The sequence below is a fragment of the Diabrotica undecimpunctata genome, chromosome 4 (assembly GCF_040954645.1).
Source record: "Diabrotica undecimpunctata isolate CICGRU chromosome 4, icDiaUnde3, whole genome shotgun sequence".
Classification (NCBI taxonomy): domain Eukaryota; kingdom Metazoa; phylum Arthropoda; class Insecta; order Coleoptera; family Chrysomelidae; genus Diabrotica; species Diabrotica undecimpunctata.
Genome location: NC_092806.1, coordinates 5299275 through 5317936, shown reverse-complemented (window position 1 = coordinate 5317936; position 18662 = coordinate 5299275). Strand labels below are relative to the sequence as shown.

The 18662-nt window shown below is 33.2% G+C and overlaps 1 protein-coding gene across 4 annotated transcripts in view; it reads left to right on the top strand.

Annotated features, from left to right (window-relative positions):
- Cad87A (cadherin 87A) overlaps positions 1 to 18662 on the top strand; it is a 722801-nt gene that overhangs the window by 209115 nt on the left and 495024 nt on the right. For 3 of the 4 annotated variants that reach the window (XM_072528743.1, XM_072528741.1, XM_072528745.1), the window contains one exon: positions 1070 to 1106. The gene's annotated coding sequence lies outside the window, so the exon portion shown is untranslated. The remainder of the gene's footprint in view (positions 1 to 1069; positions 1107 to 18662) is intronic. The other variant, XM_072528744.1, reaches the window with a different exon arrangement.

The window sequence follows — 18662 nt, the reverse complement described above, 5'->3', positions numbered from 1 at the left end:
TGATACTTCATTATGGTTGTTCTATTTTTGGTAAGATTTGATCGTTCACTAAAAATTTAATAAAAATGCGACAACATTGTCGCATATGTCGTTTTCATTGACTATTTATGTAGTTTGAAAATCACTTATTGCATTTTAAAAAAAATTTATACAGGGTGTAATATTTAATACGAATCCCTAAATTAATTTTTCCAAAGCCAGTCCTGCAATTTTTTAGTTTAGCTAATACCAGTCGAATGCTTGATAGTAGTGTACTGCATCATGCAAAAATTAAAAAAATCAAATGAGCCGTATAAACACTACAGTAAAATGAAATAAATGGTCAATTACACAAATCACCCTGTTAATTAATAAAGAAGAGGAGTTGACATTTATTAGTGGCCTCATGACTCACCCTGTATAAAAAGAAAAAGAAGAAGCAGAAGAGGATAGAGATAGGTGGAAAAAGAATTATCCACATCATAGCGCAGAAAACCTACAACAGCTGAAAAGATATTTATGTTAGAGGTATGTCAATATTTGAATAGTAGAAAAATTAGTAATTTTAGAAAACCAGTGAAGGTGATTACAGCAGATTTTCAAAAATGTTGTCCTTTAACTTTATTTTTCATTTTGTGACATTCTTAATGGTGAGATTAGAGTGGGAATAGGAATTATTACTAAGGGTTGGATTAAGGTAATGATTTTTAATATTGACGTTACGTTGAGAATCTAACTTTTGATACAGTGAAAAGTATAACATTGTGCATCACATGTAAAAAATTGAATAGTAGGAGGATCTGGAAAGGTATTAATTTACCTATCAAGAAGGAGCTTTTTAGATCTAGATCATTTATGTATGACTTGGTGAGATCCAAGTTACAGTGTTTTTATCTAGCTGTGTACTTTGTTAATAAAAGATTTTTGTATGGTCGTGAAGGCATCTAAATTAGAAGAACTGAATAATAATTCTATGAAAAAATCATACATATGCAACATCCTATCCAACATATTTTATTAGAGATTTATTACTATTTTTATTCTTATACATTGAAAATTAGAAATTTTTTATTTTAATTTTTTGTTTCAGATAGATACTACTAGAAATCTAGCTTCGGTTATTAAAAGTAAGTAAGATTTATGTTTAGCCATCATCTTAATTTTACATTCCAACGACATTGTAAATATTCTTTCAGTAATAGATTCATAAACCGTCAAATGTACTCTACATCATATAAATGTACTTATAAAATCATTCTTTTATTCTCTGAATTCATTCTTTACTTAAGAAAAATATTCTGGATGCTGCCCGAGAAGCCGTTGGAAGCGAAATGAAAGAATTAGTTGAAATAGAACACATACAAGAGGATACATGGGTGGCCTTCCTGACAGAAATGTTTAAAAAATAAAACGAAGAACCTTTACCAGAGACGCCAAATATTATAAATGAGGAAAAGACCGAAATCTCCCCAAACGATGTGGAAGAAGGAATAAACAAATTAAAAAACAGAAAGTCACCAGGAGAAGATCAAATACCAAATGAACTCTTAAAATATGGAGGTGATCACCTTGTACAACAACTGCAACTTCTTATTAATAAAATAATCACCACGAACAGAATACCAGATGAATGGAGGAGAGCGATCATGGTGATGTTCTTCAAAAAAGGAGATAAGAAAGACCCCAATAATTATCAAGCAATAAATATATTAAATACAACACTCAAATTGACAACAAGAATAATAGCGACAAAAATAAACGAACGAATATCTCTGCAAGAGGAACAGCAAGAATTTCGGACAGGAAGATCATGCACGGATGCAGTTTTTGTAATAAGACAAATAAAAGAAAAGTCGCTGGAATACAACAAACCAGCATATTATGTGTCTGATAGATTTGAAGAAAGTGTTTGATAGAGTGAGAATTCGGGACGCGATAGATGTATTACATGAAAAGGGAATATCACTGGATTTAGTAAAAACCATTGAGAATATATATAAAGATAACATAGCTATGGTAAGGTGAAAAGGAAAACTATCGTAACCTATCAAATATGAAACTGGCATTAGACAAGGAGATTCGCTGAGCCCATTAATATTTAATCTGATAATGGATGAAATCATAAAGAAAGTGAAAAAAAGAAGAGGATATAGAATGGGAGAAAAGGAAATAAGGATAATATGCTACGCCGAAGACGCCATAATAACAGCCGAAAATGAAGATGACCTACAAAGATTAATTAAAGAATTCGAAGATACGACGCTCATATACAACATGGAGATCTCAACAGAGAAAACTAAAACGATAGTGATATCAGCGGAACCGAGACGATGTACACTAGTCGTAAATATCAAAATAATAGAACAAGTGATGGAAACTGAATACTTGGGAATAAAAGTGTCAAGCTACGGAAAAGTGGAAGAAGAAGTACAAAAACAAGTGAACATGGCAAACAGAGCAGCAGGATGTCTCAACATCACAATCTGGAGAAACAAATACTTCACAACGGAAACGAAAACCAGGATATATAAATCAACAATAAGACCGATAATGACGTACACAGCGGAAACAAGAGCCGATACGGCGAAAACACAAAGATTACTGGAAACAACAGAAATGAAAGTCTTACGAAAAATAACAAACCAAACTCTAAGAGACAGAATAATAAGTGAGGAAATACGAGCGAGATGTGGTCTAGAGGAAATAAGCGCATGGACCAAAAGAAGAAAAGTGGAATGGAATCAACACATCGAAAGAATGACAGAAAATAGAATAGTACGAATAACAAGAGACAAATCGCCAAATGGAAGAAGATCATTGGGACGACCGAGGAAAAGATGGTCAGACAACGTCAATTTAGGCTAAAAACCGAAGTAAAACAGGCATTAAGCCTATTTATAAATTAGGAAGAAGAAGAAGAATTCATTCTTTGAATTCGCTTCCGAATCGATTTTAAAATTCATCTATTTTTCAATAATTACATAGAGACATAACACACATTCTTTTACATATATCATTGAAAGTATTTGTCAAATATTATAGGATAATAAGATGTTTTCTTTTAAGAACGCCTTAGTTCATATTCCATAAAAGTGCTATTTTTATAATATATCGATTTATAGTCTCAGTAAATATATTTTCGTTACATCAAGGTGGATTCGTGTCATATTCGTACATATTCGTGTGTATTTATGAACGTCATATTCTATTTTCACCCAAAATGAGTAAAAACTCGAGTATTTCTTTCTCGAAACGCAACCTGTCCACCATCAACCTCGTTTATAATAAACGTCGCTGCAAACTCGAAATTAGCGTCATAAGATATCACGCAACGGCCCAAAATGCCATTCTCCACCGACAAAAAATGTTTATAGGGAGACCGTTGTATCGTGGTAATTTCCATGGAGAATTTCCATGAAGAAATTGAATTTTGTCCTTATTAAGTTTCACATAACTCTTAGACGAACGTTAAGTCAACATTTATCATTATGATGAGACACTCTTGTTAAAATATTGGATAACTTTGATGACAGGTAAAATATGGGATAACTGTTGACTGTGTATATACTCGTATTCTATGCAAGTAGGTAAATATTCCTCACTTTGGACTGAACTCATTATTTAAGCTAGTTTGGCAATATTACATTGCAATATGTAGCTCGACCTCAATTTGTGTTATAATGTAGTTCTCTAGTGCACATATTCAAATTTCTGAGCAATGTAATTTAAATATACCGTGAAAATAACAAATATATACAGATCGAAATATTTTGTAAAACAGAAATGTAGGGTAAAACGCCAGTTATTGGACACGAGACAGTTATTGGACATTACAATGTTAACTTACGAGAATAAGATTTCTGCAAGTGCCAACAAGAGTATATTTCACTAGGTGGCACTACTCGTTTCTATATTACGTTCATTCTTATGTCTATGTTCTGCCTTTAACGGGTTCTGTGATTTTGGCGGTAAATATTTTTAGGTTATGTGAGTGAAGTGACATTTAAGCATTGTGTTAAGCATCTGCTCTGACTTTTTTTTTTAAAACTACGTGGTATTTTGAAGGTAAGATTGTATTTTTATTTAAAAGGGTGTAGTAAAGGCACTTATAGTCCCTAAGGTAGATCTGGTACAGTAATAGGGATTTTAATTCGGATTTAATTACATCTGTCCAATAACTAAACTAGAAAACTTGCTTAATTCTATTATGGGACACCTGTCCAATCACTAGAGAACTACACTTACCACATATTTCTACAATTTTCAACGGATTTACGTATAACTAACTGGAGATAGCAGTAAAATTAATTTAGTAATCGATTTGACAGTTATTGGACAGCTGTCCAATAACTAAATTTGACCGTCCAATCACTAAAAATGGATTTTTTAGGATTGTAGTAAAATGCCTAAACTTGGAAAATATGATAAGATGAAACTTATAGAAGCTGTTAAGGATGTCCAAAATGGCACTGAATCATATAGAACAGCTGAAAAAAAATATGGAATTCCGAAGTCCACTATAGAATTTAAATTAAAACATCCGGAACATAAAGATACACTTGGACCGTCTCCTATTTTAACTTGCGAGGAGGAGAATACTCTGGTTAGGTAAATTCATTTAATTTATCTTAACCCATAGCATTATTTTATTTTACATTCAATATTCCAGATGGATACAAGAAACTGCTTCAAAAGGTTTCCCCAAAAAGGCTAACGAATAATAGCAGCGTGCAAAAATTTTTAATCGAAAATCTGCGCCCCAATAACTTTAAAGATAATCGACCTGGAGATGGATGGTTAAAAGTAAGTCACCAAAAAAATGTATTTTAATCTGTATTCATCGTTTGATTTTTTTTAGCGATTTTGACTATGTTAAAGAAAAACATTTAGAAGAAGTTCTAACTGATCCATCAAGAATTTTTAATGGAGATGAGTCAGGATTTCAAATATGTCCATTTACTGGAAAAGTATTTGCTATGAAAGGTTTCAAAAATGTTTATAACGTTGAAAAAAGCCCTTCAAAAGAAAACGTCACTGTGATGTTTACGTTTTCAGCAGACGGTAAAATTTGCGTGCCTATGGTTATTTATCCTTATCAACGTATTCCTGAAAAGGTTGCTAAAGGTATTAATCCTAAATGGGGTGTGGGCAGAAGCGATAATGGTTGGATGAAGGCAGAGACATTCTATCAGTATATTGCGAATGTTTTTTACCCACACTTAATTGAAAATAATATTAAGCTTCCAGTTATTCTTTTTGTAGATGGGCACAAGAGTCACTTAAGTTACCAATTAAGTCTATTGTGTAATGAACTGCAGATTGAAGTGATTGTACTTTATCCTAACGCCACAAGGATTTTACAACCCTGTGACGTTTCTATTTTCCGTCCATTAAAAGAAGCTTGGCGGCAATCAGTGAGAGAATGGGAAGAACAGCATCCAGGAGGGGTAGTGAATAAGGTTGTATTTGCTTCTATATTGGAGCAAGCTATAAAAAAAAAGCTGTAAAACTGAAACAGTAGTAAATGGTTTCAAGGCTTGCGGATTGTTTCCATTTAATGCAGATGCTATTGACTACACAAAATGTTTAGGCAAAGAAGTAGTAAAAAATTTAATCATTTCAGATCATCAAAAGAAACCCAAGATGGACTATAATACTTTTGTAAATATCTTAGGTCCTGAAAAAGTTCATAGCTTAGAGAATTTAAAAGAAAATCCAAAGAATAATCTACCTAGCGATGATAATTTGAATTTGTTGTTCAAAATTTGGAATTTTTTTGAACATGATCCAAAACATTCGGATAACCCAATGGTTCTAAAAAATAGAGACACAAACATTAATATTATTCAAAATGTGGTTATCACATCTCCCGTTAAAAATACTGAAATAAAAACATCAGAACAGAGTGGTATTGAAAATGTAAATATTTCTGAGAGTAGCAGTACCAATGATATCCATTTTCAACAATATAAAACTAATGTTTATGACTTACCCTCTACAAGTAAAATTATTATTAAACACGAATTGTTGGGTAACTTTTTAACTTCTCCTACTGTACCGGAAAGAAAAAATAAACGTAACACGGAACGACTTCCTTTTGCTATTACATCTGCACGATATCAAGAAATGTTATGGAAAAAGGAGGAGATAAAAGAAGAACAGGAAAAACAAAAACAAGAAAGGAAACGGAAAAGAGAAGAAAAATTAACCATAAACCAGTGTAGCAAGAAAAAAATTCAAAAAAAGTCAAATGTTTTATTTGTTCAAATGATATTCAATTGAACAAATTAAAATGCGATGACTGTAATCTTTAATATCACGAATCTTGTATTCCTGTTAATCATAGACAGCATATACCTAACGATGGTGATCTATTTATATGTCACAACTGCTTCAATCTCCAGGATAGTGATTCTGATGCTAATAACAGTAACCAAGACAGTGAGGATGAAGACATTGACGAACTTTTCACACAATACAAAGAATCACAAAAGAATTTATAAAATTTAATTGTGTCAACTGTATATAGGTACCCCATACCGCACAGAAATCTTAGGTTTTTCCTGTAATTTTCATTTGTTTCTAGTTTTTTATTGTGTTAAAGCAGTCGTCCAATAACTAATTTTGAGTGTCCTGTAACTAAATAAACTGTCCAATAACTATAATTTTTGTAACTATTTTTAATAAATATATATTGACAAAAAATATTTAACACCTTCTTTAAATCCTTTTATCCATATTGTAATAAACTGTTTAGACTACCTTTTGTATAAATTTCAATTCAATTTGCAGAGAACAATGTGAATTACGAATTTTTAAAGTTGAAATTTTCTTAAGTGTCCAATAACTGTATGGTTTACCCTATTTAAATTAGTTAAAAAAGAACTTTTTAATATTAGCACCCGACATTTTCAGTAACACTACATAGGCCAGGAGATGAAACTGAAAAAATCTCGATTTGCACAAAAATTTTTGATTAGGCTCATTTCACTCTCTAGTTAATTTTCTATGTTGAGTCGTTGTACGCTTTTCGTTTGTTAAGGGTGAAAACTAAACTACCCCTAATTGTATGGTGACCATTTGGTTTTTATTAGTTAAATAATGATTGTTTTAATAATATTTCAACCCTTAAAACCACCCTTGTTGAAGCTAGATATAAAAAATTTATTTATCCTAAAAGAATGATTTCGGCTTGCAATAATTTGCATAAAAATTTGGGATTAGAATCATCTCACCTTGTACTTCATATTCTATATCATGCTCAAGGTAGTTGATTATTTTTAGGGGTGTAAACTACCCCTAATTGTTAAAAATTATATCAAAACATTGCTAACCTTAATATGGGTAAAATTGGGTTTTGATTGGTTAAATAATGATTTTTTTATGCTTTAGGATATATTATCATAATATCTTAACCCTTAAAAATCACCCTTAATAACATTGTAATTTTTATAAGTAATTTAATAGATCTATACAGAAAAAAAGTAGAATTACGTACAAAAACATTTATTTACACAAAAATACGAATTTACAAATACAAATACAAATAGTTTTTTACTCATCTTTTTAGTCTTCTTCTATAACTGATGGACTATTGTTGCAATCTTCCTCCGAGCAAGCGGGCTCGAATTTTTCGAAAAAAAAAAAATTCGTTTTATAAACAAAACTCCTTCATTTTTGGCAATAGAAAGTTTTTTCATAAATGATTTTGTATGTTTTTTGAAGACTATGTAAATTAAATTCCGTAACATCCCTTAGTTTTTACGTGGGGTGAGTTTAAAGGGCTCGAATAAAGGGGTGTTTGCTCGTAAATAGAGGTTTTAAACAGCTATACCTCCCTAAATATTCACTGTAAAGAAAATCTATGCACAGGGAAATTTTAGTTATTAAAAATGCTACAATTTACTACTATATCATTTTTTTTATCTCCAGTATTTTCGGAGATATTTTGAAGAAAATGGAGAAACAATACGAAATTGCAAAAAATCAATTTATCTTTAAACTCCAATTTTTCTTAAATTATGCCTTTAAATAAGTCAAACTTCTTGGGTGTATTCCTACATACATATATAAAAGGAATTACAGAACGGTGAAGATCAATTTTAATTAGTGGGTTGTTTTCACTGATTTTTTCGTAGAAAAAAGTAGGTACCGACCTTATTTTGATCATAAGTCACTCAATTTTTGTACTACAAACTTTTTTTTTTTTGAAAAGTGTAATTGTGTACTTGAAAAAAGATTCTGTACGTTTTCCTCGAAAATGCATGTTTTTCAGTTATTTGGCTTTGCATATTTCAAATTATGCATTTGACGAAAGAAGCTAACTTCAACATGCCGTATCTGGGTTTGTATTGGTCGTAGACAAATTATAAAAAAAGGACTTTGTTTATATTTTTAAAAGATAAAATTTTGATATCCACATTTTTTTTATTAAATGGCCACACTCCGAGAGGGAGTGGCAACCACCCCCACGGTTTTAGCGTACAGCGGCATGATATAGAAAATTATCCTTGGGCTTTTCCTTTTCTAACATTATGCTCTGCTTTTGCACTGTTTTTTACTTTACATTTGCTAGAAGGGGTTTCTTCTCTTCATTCTTCTTTCTAGATCAAAGACTATTAGATTTCTGCCGGTTCGGGACAGTTTTTACAAACGATTTAGTTCAATAAAAATTACTTCGTACTATTAAAACTTCGTATTACAAGAATTAAAGTATCGACTTTATCTCACAAAGGTTAAAAGTGGACTAAAAACATTACAACTCGTAGAATTATACATATATTATGTAGTGTCTAGACGTGTTGAAGCAGGCGTTGTTCGTGTCTTTTGCTAGCACATCGTGTTACTATCTCCTTCACCTTCTCCAATTTTATCTTGATAGATGGAACTGTTTGAGAAAGAAGGAAAGCTTTCCAAAGAATTGAAAAGCTTGTGGACCAGGCAAAATCTAAATATATGTAATAAACTTAATAGATGATAACAACATAAAACTACTAAGACATCTTTTTAACAACATATATTATGAAAGTGACGTAATACCAAAGGAATGGCTTAACTCAGAATTCATAGCTATACTAAAGAAATCTAGTTCTCGCAAATGCGACGAATTTAGGCTCATTAGCTTGATGCCACTATAATGTAATATAATACAATAGTTACTTACTTAATATTCTTAAAGTTGGTAAAGTAAAGAATAAGTAAGAATAAAGTAAAGAATTTATAAAAAATGTGAAATTGACATAAATGACTCTCAGTTCGGATTTAGAAAGGCCTTGGGAACAAGAGAGGCACTATTTGTGATTTTGATCACCAGAAAAAAGTATATCTCAGTTTCATCGACTACCAGAAGGCTTTTGATAGAGTCTGGCGTGAAAAAGTGGATGAACTACAGAAAATGAAGCCAAACAGCGACACAGATATAAATATCAGGTATGCAGACCATACCGTTCTAATATGCGAAAAAATGGAAACAAAATATAGTAGACAGAGTTAAGTTAAGTTAATAAAGTGAAGCAATGGGACTAATAATAAATCTTAAAAAAACTTGTTCTTTTTCTTCTTCTTTTATTTTAGTTCAGGCGGCGAGACACCTTGGCACTTCATGAAACCATTATGTCACACCTTGTTTTTTTTTTTCAATCAAACTTCAATAAGGTCTGTTGGTTTCAACGAATCTCAACAATTTTCAATCCTCAGTTGACAACTGAATTTCTGCCTCATTCAAGTCTCAGCTTATTAGAAGAGCTTTAAATTCTAAAGAAACGTAATAATATATAAATAAAAGAAATCTGGCCGTCTTTGTATATTATAAATATAGATAATTGTAAATACAAATAGTTTTATTACCTTCATATTATTCGGACGTTTCCACTGACAATAAAATCAGAACTAGCAAATTTGATTTTTATTCGTTTTCAAAACTCAATATTGATTTTTTCGAGAGACAGTGCCTTGAACATTACACAGGACAGCCGTCGACAACTTTGCATCATATCTCGTTATTTCTTTCCCGCTCTCCTCACTCTTTCAACGTGTTTTTCGAAGCGTTAAATTGAATCCTAAAAAGAAAAGGTTGGTCAACAGAATTTAATCATCGAAGACCTGAATTTTGAATTCTAATGTAATCCAATTATTTTTATACAGTCCTCTGACATTACTTTTCTTGGAGTGTAGAATCTGCCAATTGCGGAAGATTTCTGCCATAATGTATTTTTATTCTTTAAAAAGTAAGTAATTTTTTAAATAATATGGTCTATCCTAAAAAGTTTAAGAAAATAGATGAAAAGTTTATTTTAAATGTCAGAAAACAGGAATCGGATTGATTTAAAGACAAAAACCATACAAAGAAACGACTTTGAGTTGGAAAAATAAACACAACAACGTGGAATATAGTCACTAAATAATACAAAAACTCTGACCTACAACCAGAAATTAGTAAAAATGAAATAAAAAGGCACTCAAAGAAATGAAGAATAACAAATCTCCTGGGAAAGATGGAATAACTGTGAAAATGCTAAAAAATGGGGGGAAACTACAGTGGAAATCCTTTATGTACTAATGAATAAAATATTGAATACAAAACAAATACACACCACATGGAACGAGGCAATACCACTATATTACTATTTAAGAAAGGCGATAAAAAAGATCTGAAAAACTATAGGCCCATAACGCTACTGAATGTAATGTACAAACTGTTAACTAAACTACTAACAAACAGATTAACAACTAAGTTAGATAATTACCAGTCAAGAGAGCAAGCCGGTTTTAGAAAAGGATTCCGTACAAGCGACCATCTGCTTACGATAAAAATATTAATTGGAAAGGCCAACGAATATCAAATCCCAATGTATATGGCATTTGTGGACTTTGAAAAAGCATTCGATAAAGTGAAACATTGGGCAGTAAAGCAGTCTTTACAAAATGGAAGAATAGACTATAGATATACGGACTTAATTTAGCTCAGAGCCCATTAAGATACGGCGAGGAGTCAGACAGGGTGACACTATATCACCCAAACTATTCAGTCAAGCTTTGGAAGACGTTATGAGGAAATTACAATGAGAAAAACGGGGTATTAACATAAATGGCCAATACTTGAATCACTTGAGATATGCAGACGACATTGTATTAATCGATAATAGATAATAGACAGATAATAACAGATAATAGATACAAGGGAAGAATTACAAAATATGATGGATGAATTAAATAGCGAATCAACAAAAATAGGTCTACAAATGACTTATAATAAAACGAAAATTATGACCAACCAACCAGAAGAATTAATAATTACAATTGCACAAACAACTATAGAACAAGTACAAGAATATGGATATTTGGGACAACTAGATAAATTAAATAAAAAAAATCAGACCGGAGAAAAATAGAAAATACCCCCAATATTTAAAAACAAGAGTCTTCAACCAATGTATACTTCCTGTTCTCACCTACGGTTCTCAAACTTGGACTTTTACAAAGGAAAACATGGAAAAAATAGCAAAGACCCAAAGAGCCATGGAAAGGCAAATCCTAAACATCAGGCTATCAGACAAGAAAAGAAATACTTGGATCCGCAACAAAACAAAAGTGACCGATGTATTAACGCAGATAGCAAAACTTAAGTGGAAGTTCGCTGGACGTACCATAAGACAGAAAGACGACAGTTGAAATAAAATATTTGTACACTGGAGACCATAATAGTTAGAAACGAAAAAGAGAAAGGCCACAAATGAGATGGTCACATGACTTGAAGAAACACGCAGGTCCGAAGTGGATACAAACTGCCTATAATAGACAGACGTGGAAGAAGGAAGAGGAGGCCTATGTCCAAAATTGGACAGCAAGGGCTGTATAGATAGATAGGTAGAAGGTACAAAAACATATAAACAATGGAAAAGAGAAAAGAGACTAATGAGTATGTTTTAATTTACAATGGTGTTGTTAATGAAGAAACAGCTAGTGGCAATGTTCTTTCATAATCTCTATCATAAAACCGAACTACACACGGATACAAATCCGGAATAAGAAACATTAACAAAGAGATGTTCGCTCTGTATACAATCTGTATCTTTACATCACTAGTATGGACGTAATTCTGCAAGCAAGTTTATTTTAAAGAGTTTTTAATTGTTTGGTATATTTTCGACTCATACGACTACGTTTGAATTTTTTTTATTTAAATCATTGTTTTTTTATCCCAGAGAGATATTTATTTTGATTGTGAATTCTTTCAAGACTTTCTGAATTAATCACCAACTACGAAGGCTGTGTTGAGCTGAGGATACTAGCTCTGTAGTTTTGACGTACGTTTTTACTTCTCCTTCAACTTAAAAAGACATCGCATACAGTGGTTACCTATAGCTCACACAGTCTCTTTTTTAGATGTTAAGGAAGATTGCCCTATTTACAGCTGGTAGCCGAAAGAATTTTGGACTTCACATTGGATAATAGAAGACATCGACGCGAAAGAACAAATAAAAATAATAACTTAAATATTTAACGAAATATCCAAGGCAGAAAAAATATCAGTAGAGTGGCCCAAATCGGAGTTCGTACCGTTGTCCAAAAAACCAGGAACAGAAATTTGTGAAGACTATAGGACCATAAGCGTAATGAACCATCTGCTGAAGCTGTTTTTAAAAGTCATCCACAAAAGAATTTACCGGAAATGCGAGGAACAAATTGCGTCCAATCAGTTTGGATTTGTGAACGCTGTTGGTACGAGGCCAGCTTTATTTAGCGTGCAGGTATTGTTTCAGAAATGTAGAGATGTCAGCTGTGATGTTTTTGCATTTCTAATTGACTACAATAAGGCTTTCTATAGAGTCAGGCATGAAAAAATGATGGAAGTGCTAAAGAGGACGAGAGACCTAAAAATCATAGATAACCTGTATTGGAATCAATCAGCGGTGCTCCGAGTTAATGGAGAATATACAGATCAGGTCAAAATCTTAAGGGAAGTGAAACAGGGGTGCATAATTTCACCACTGATATTCAATCTGTACTCAGAGCACATTTTTGAAGAGGCTCTAAAAGATATTGATGAAGGCATCTAAATAAATGGAGTCAAGCTCAATAACCTAAGGTATGCAAATAATACAGCAGCAGCAAAAGGCAGCAAAATTTAATGGGCAACAAAATTTAATGAACCAAATAACGGAAACAAGTAGAACATATGGACTGGATATAAACACCAGCAAAACCAAGCTAATGTGGACATTTAAGGCGAAAACACTATTAAAACTTCAGGCTTTTGAGCTACTGTTATACAGAAGGATTCTGGAGATACCATGGACAAACAAAGTTACTAATGAAGCAGTACTACGAAGGATGAACACAACCACGGATTTGGTCAACATCGTGAAGTACTTGGGACATATAATGAGACATCAAGGTAGATATGAGCTACTCCAATGCAATTGGCAAAGTAACATTGGAAGAAAAATGGCCACAGGACGAAGAATATTCTGGCTTGTTAATCTGAGAGCATGGTATAGAAAGACCTCAACACAGCTATTTCGTATAGCAACCAACAAAGTCATCATAGCCAGAATGATCGCCAACGTTTGGAATGGACAGGCACCCTAAGAAGAAAGAAGATGCAAAACTAAAACGTCCTTAACACTTGATGTTAAACAAGACTATCTTGTAGTCCAAGAATACTATACCAGGAGTAGTGAAGGGGTAGATGCAATAGAATCTTTCTACTGATAAAGCGCTCCCAGGCAGCTCACGAATTGGTGGTCAAGACACCTTTACCCAGGGCCTAGGCCCCTTCTTTCATTGATTCTGCTGGTAAGACAGTTGGTAAAAACAAAAAAAAGACCCTTATTTAGAAAAACTCTTAATCTATTTATTATGTCTCGCTCCAAGCAGGACTGTAAAACAGCTCCTGCAACAGTTGCCTAAATATATTAAGCAGCAGCGATAGAAACATAATATTCCCCACAACTTAGATGCTGTCTACGGATGGCCAAAAACTGTTTAATTATTTTCTTCTTCTTCAGATGCAAATTCACTAATGGATGTTAGCGATCACATTTTCCATTAATTCTCTATTTCTTGCAATATGTATCAGAGATTGTATGTCGTTAATCCCTGTCCATTGCCTTATATTTCGGAGCCAGGACATTTTCTTGCGAAGTTGGAGGAACTGGTATTTTTCATTTCGCATGATATGACCTAGATACGCCGTTTTCCTTTTCTTGATGGTTTCGAAAAGTTGGCGTTCTTGGTTTATTCTTTTAAGGACATCTATATTTGTGATTTTCGCTGCCCATGGTATTTTTAGGATACGGCGATAGAGCCACATTTCGAAAGCTTCTAATCTGTTTATATCCCTCGTTTTGAGTGCCCAGCCCTCTACGCCATATAGCAGCACTGACCACACGTAGCACTTAGTAAACCTTAGTCTCAGTTGAAGATCGAATTCTGAACAAGTCAGTCAGTTAATTATCTTAGATGCCGTCAATTGTTTCGTATAATCTAACGATGTACAAAATAGACATTTTTACACACACCTCTAGTACGGAAAACATTATAAACAATGATAAATAGAAACCAATATGTGCGAAATATCCTATTCAAGCGAAGCTTCTATACTGGCGCTGTATTTTACTTTTTTCTCTATAGTAACATGCTAAGGCGAGCGTCACGGAACTAGCGCCACAAGATGTCGCTGTCACGAGTAGCGTCATAGACTAACGGGTCTTCACATCAATTCACCACTCTCGATCAATTTGTTTCTAGTCATCATATATTTACCCAGGTTTAAATTGAAAACTAAATGAAAAGATAGTAAAACAAACAGAAAAATAGAAGATCGATACCAAAATTCAATTCGTAACGATTCTCGAATGTCAAAATTCATCATAAATGTTTTGTTCTTCTTTCTCTTTTTACGCAATTCTGCATGTTCATTGGCGGATTAATGCCTCTATGGAAGGTTGTCACTCCATATTTAACGCGGTCGTCCGATACTTCTTCTTCCGATTGGTGACTTATCGGATTTTGAGTTTTAGTCAGAAAACGCCCAAACATAGTGCCCTTTATTGCTCATAGTTCCCTATTTCTACTTGTGTCGGGCCTAAACAGCCACAGACAAAGCCGTAAATATCGAAACGAATATTTTGAGTTATCACTTTATTTATTAAAGGTACGAATACGTTTACTTCACACATATTACTGAATTTTAAATGTAACAAAAACACGCACGGACTTTTTGAAGTAGTCCCATGTATTCTGATAAATTTCAGTCACTTTAGTTTACCATTCAGTCAACTTTCGTGGAATATTTCATGCAGCTACAAAACAAAAATTAAAAAATTGGTTATATCTAGGCCATAAGCATTATATGTATAGCGAATTGTATTATCGTATCGAATATATTCATCTATTCGGCATGAAATATATTTAGGAATAATACACAGCAAATTAAAATAAGACAGATACTGCCAAGTTTCCCTGAAATGTTATCTTATCGAGTGATACGGATCATTCTGCTAATTTGATTATTCCATTCTTTTTTCCTATTTAGTGTCTATTTGTTTATAGACTGTACGTTACATTTTCTTTTAATTTCTTCACTTCTCTTTCGATCTCTCAGCGTATTTCCTGTAATTCTTCTCAGTACTTTCATCTCTGCCGTTTCCAGTAGCCTTTGCGTTGTGACTGTGTAGGGTCTTGTTTCTGAGGCATATGTCATTATTAGTCTTACACTGGCTTTATAAATTCGTGACTTCATCTCAGTGTTAATGTGTCTGTTTCGCCATATAGTGTTAATAATGCATCCTGCCAGTCTATTTGCTTTTTGTACTTGATCTCTCACTTCTTTGTCCAGGTTTCCATAGCTGAACAGTTTAATCCCAAGGTATTTTATTTCCATTTCTATTTTACGTCTGGTTGGTTCTTTGTTGATTACTATTGTTTTAATTTTCTGAGATGAGTCTTTGCAGACTATCTTTATCTTGGGCTATCAATTTTGCACCGTCTGCGTAACAGAGTATTTTTATTTCTTTGTTTCCAATTCTGTATCCTGTTTCTTTGTTAACGCTTTTGATGATTTCATCCATGATTAAATTGAAGAGCATGAGGCACAATGAGTCCCTTGTCTTATTCCACTGCCTATTTCAATATGTTCTGTAAGTTCTTCTCTATTATACAGAAGATGTATTACATCTTTGAGATTTACTCTGTCAAACGCTTTCTTTAAGTTAATCAGACACAGAAATGCTGGTCTATTATACTCTAGTGATTTCTCAGTAATTTTCTTCATAACGAGTATTGCATCTGTACACGATCTTTCACTACGAAAACCCTGTTGTTCGTCTGATAAACTTATCCTCTAATTTATTAGCACTTGTAAAATTTTAGTTGTAAGTTTTAGCGTAGTATTTAACAAGTTTATACCTCTGTAGTTTTCTGGCTGTTTTTAATCTCCTTTTTTGAATAGTAGAATTAGTTCTCTCGTTCTCCATTCTTCCGGTCATCATCATCATCAGTAGCTCGACAACCCTTTCTGGGTCCTGGCTTGTTCTAGGATTTTCCGCCATTCTGTTCTGTTCCTTGCTTTGTTTTTCCAGTTGGTAATCTTAAGTGTTTTCAGATCTTGTTCCACTTGTTCCATGTATCTAAGTTTGGGTCTTCCCTTTGACCTTCTTCCTACTGGTGTTTGCCTCATAATATGTTTTGGTGTTTCAGTCTCCAACATTCGTTCAACATGGCCCATCCAGCGCAGACGTCCGATCTTTATGGATGTTATGATCTCGGGTTCATTGTATGCTGTGTACAGTTCAAAGTTATATCTTCTGCGCCATATGTCATTTTCCTTTACCCCCTTATATATGTGTCTAAGGATTTTTCGTTCAAATGTGCTTAATAGGTTTTCATCGCTTTTCGATAGTGTCCATGTCTCTGATCCATATACAAGGACCGGTTTTATCAGGGTCTTGTATATTTTGCATTTGGTTTTTCTTGTGATGTTGTTAGATCTTAGATGTTTAATTAGTCCATTATATGTTTTATTAGCGATATGTATTCTTCTCTTAACTTCTTCGCTGACATTGTTATCTGCGGTAACTAGTGAACCTAGGTATGTAAAATTTTTCACGCTTTCGATGTTATAGTCTCCTATTATCAGATTCTGTAGGTTTCTTTGGCCTGTCGATTTACTGGCCTTCATGTATTTGGTTTTTATTTCATTAATGTTTAGGCCACTGTTTTGTGCCGCTCTTTCTATCGCATTAAATGCTTCTATCATCTCTCTTTCGCTTCTGGCTATGATATCAACATCATCTGCAAATGCCAATATTTGTACACTTTTTGTTATTATTGTTCCTCTGGTGTTGACTTTTGACTCCCTAATTATTTTCTCTAATGTGATGTTGAATAGAATACAGGATAGGGCATCTCCCTGTTGTAGGCCCGTTCTCACATGAATTGTATCTGTTAGTTCGTTTTGAATTCGAATTTTGCTTTGTACCTTAAGTGTTTCTTTTATGATATCAATGAGTTTAGTTGGAATATTATACTCTTTCAGTGCATGAATCAGAAATTCTCGATGGATACTATCATAGGCACTCTCAAAGTCAATGAAAAGATAATGTGTGTCTACCATTCTTCCGGTATTTTACATAAAAAATACATAAAAATTACATAAATATCAAAAGTCATAAATATCATCACATCCAATTAATATAGAATCGTGTGTTTAATAACGCCCGATATCATGATCAATTTAAAGTTAACATTAAATAAATTAAAAGTCCACTTTCTTGCGATACTTTGTATGCCTAGCTTGATTAAATCTAACCCGAAAATAAATAGATATACTCTATTTGAAGGTGATGGAAAAGCCTATTTACAAGTGGTATTCAAATACGACTGTACACACAAGAGTAGTTAACTGTTCCATTTTTCCACAAACATAAAAGTGTCATCTCCTTTTCTCTGAATAAACTTCGAATCAGTGATTACGTATTCAAATTCTAGTTGAAATTTTATTTGAAATTGAAAGTTATTATGACATCCCCTTTATAGTCTGATGAATTTCCACCGAACTCGTTAAAATTTTTACCCCGAGGAGCGTGGCTCGTCGTCAGATGTTTGTTTATAATCGTTCCTCGGTGTTGATATTTTTGACGTTTGTTGTGAACGGGAGTTTTATTTGAAACGGCAATCGTTGCCACTTGATTAAATACCAGCTTTGATGGAAAATATTTAAATTTTGTTTTTTGAATATTTAGATGTGTTGCTAAAGTTTAATATAATCCAACAAAAAAAAAACGCGAGGCCGAAGCATATAAGGGACTTAATCGTGATCGAGAGAAATTCGACAGAAAATATAAAAACAAAAAAATTATAGTCTTAGATAGGACTTATAGATAGATAAAATCAACTTTCACCTTTAGGCCCAGTTTTTCAGTGAGAGGTTAAAATTTTGATTAGCCAACCATAGACATATAATACGAGATAGACTGACTGCTGTAAATACACTCGCGTTCCCTCAGTGTGACAGAGAAAACTGACGCAAAGCAGCCCCTGCATCTCTTTCTAATGGATCGGGTTTATGAATCACGTGACGTTTTCATTGATCCTTTCGGTCACGTGGTCGATAAAGCTGACAAATCAAAAATAGATGTAGGGACTGCTTTGCCTCAGTTTTCTCTTTCGCACTGGGAAAC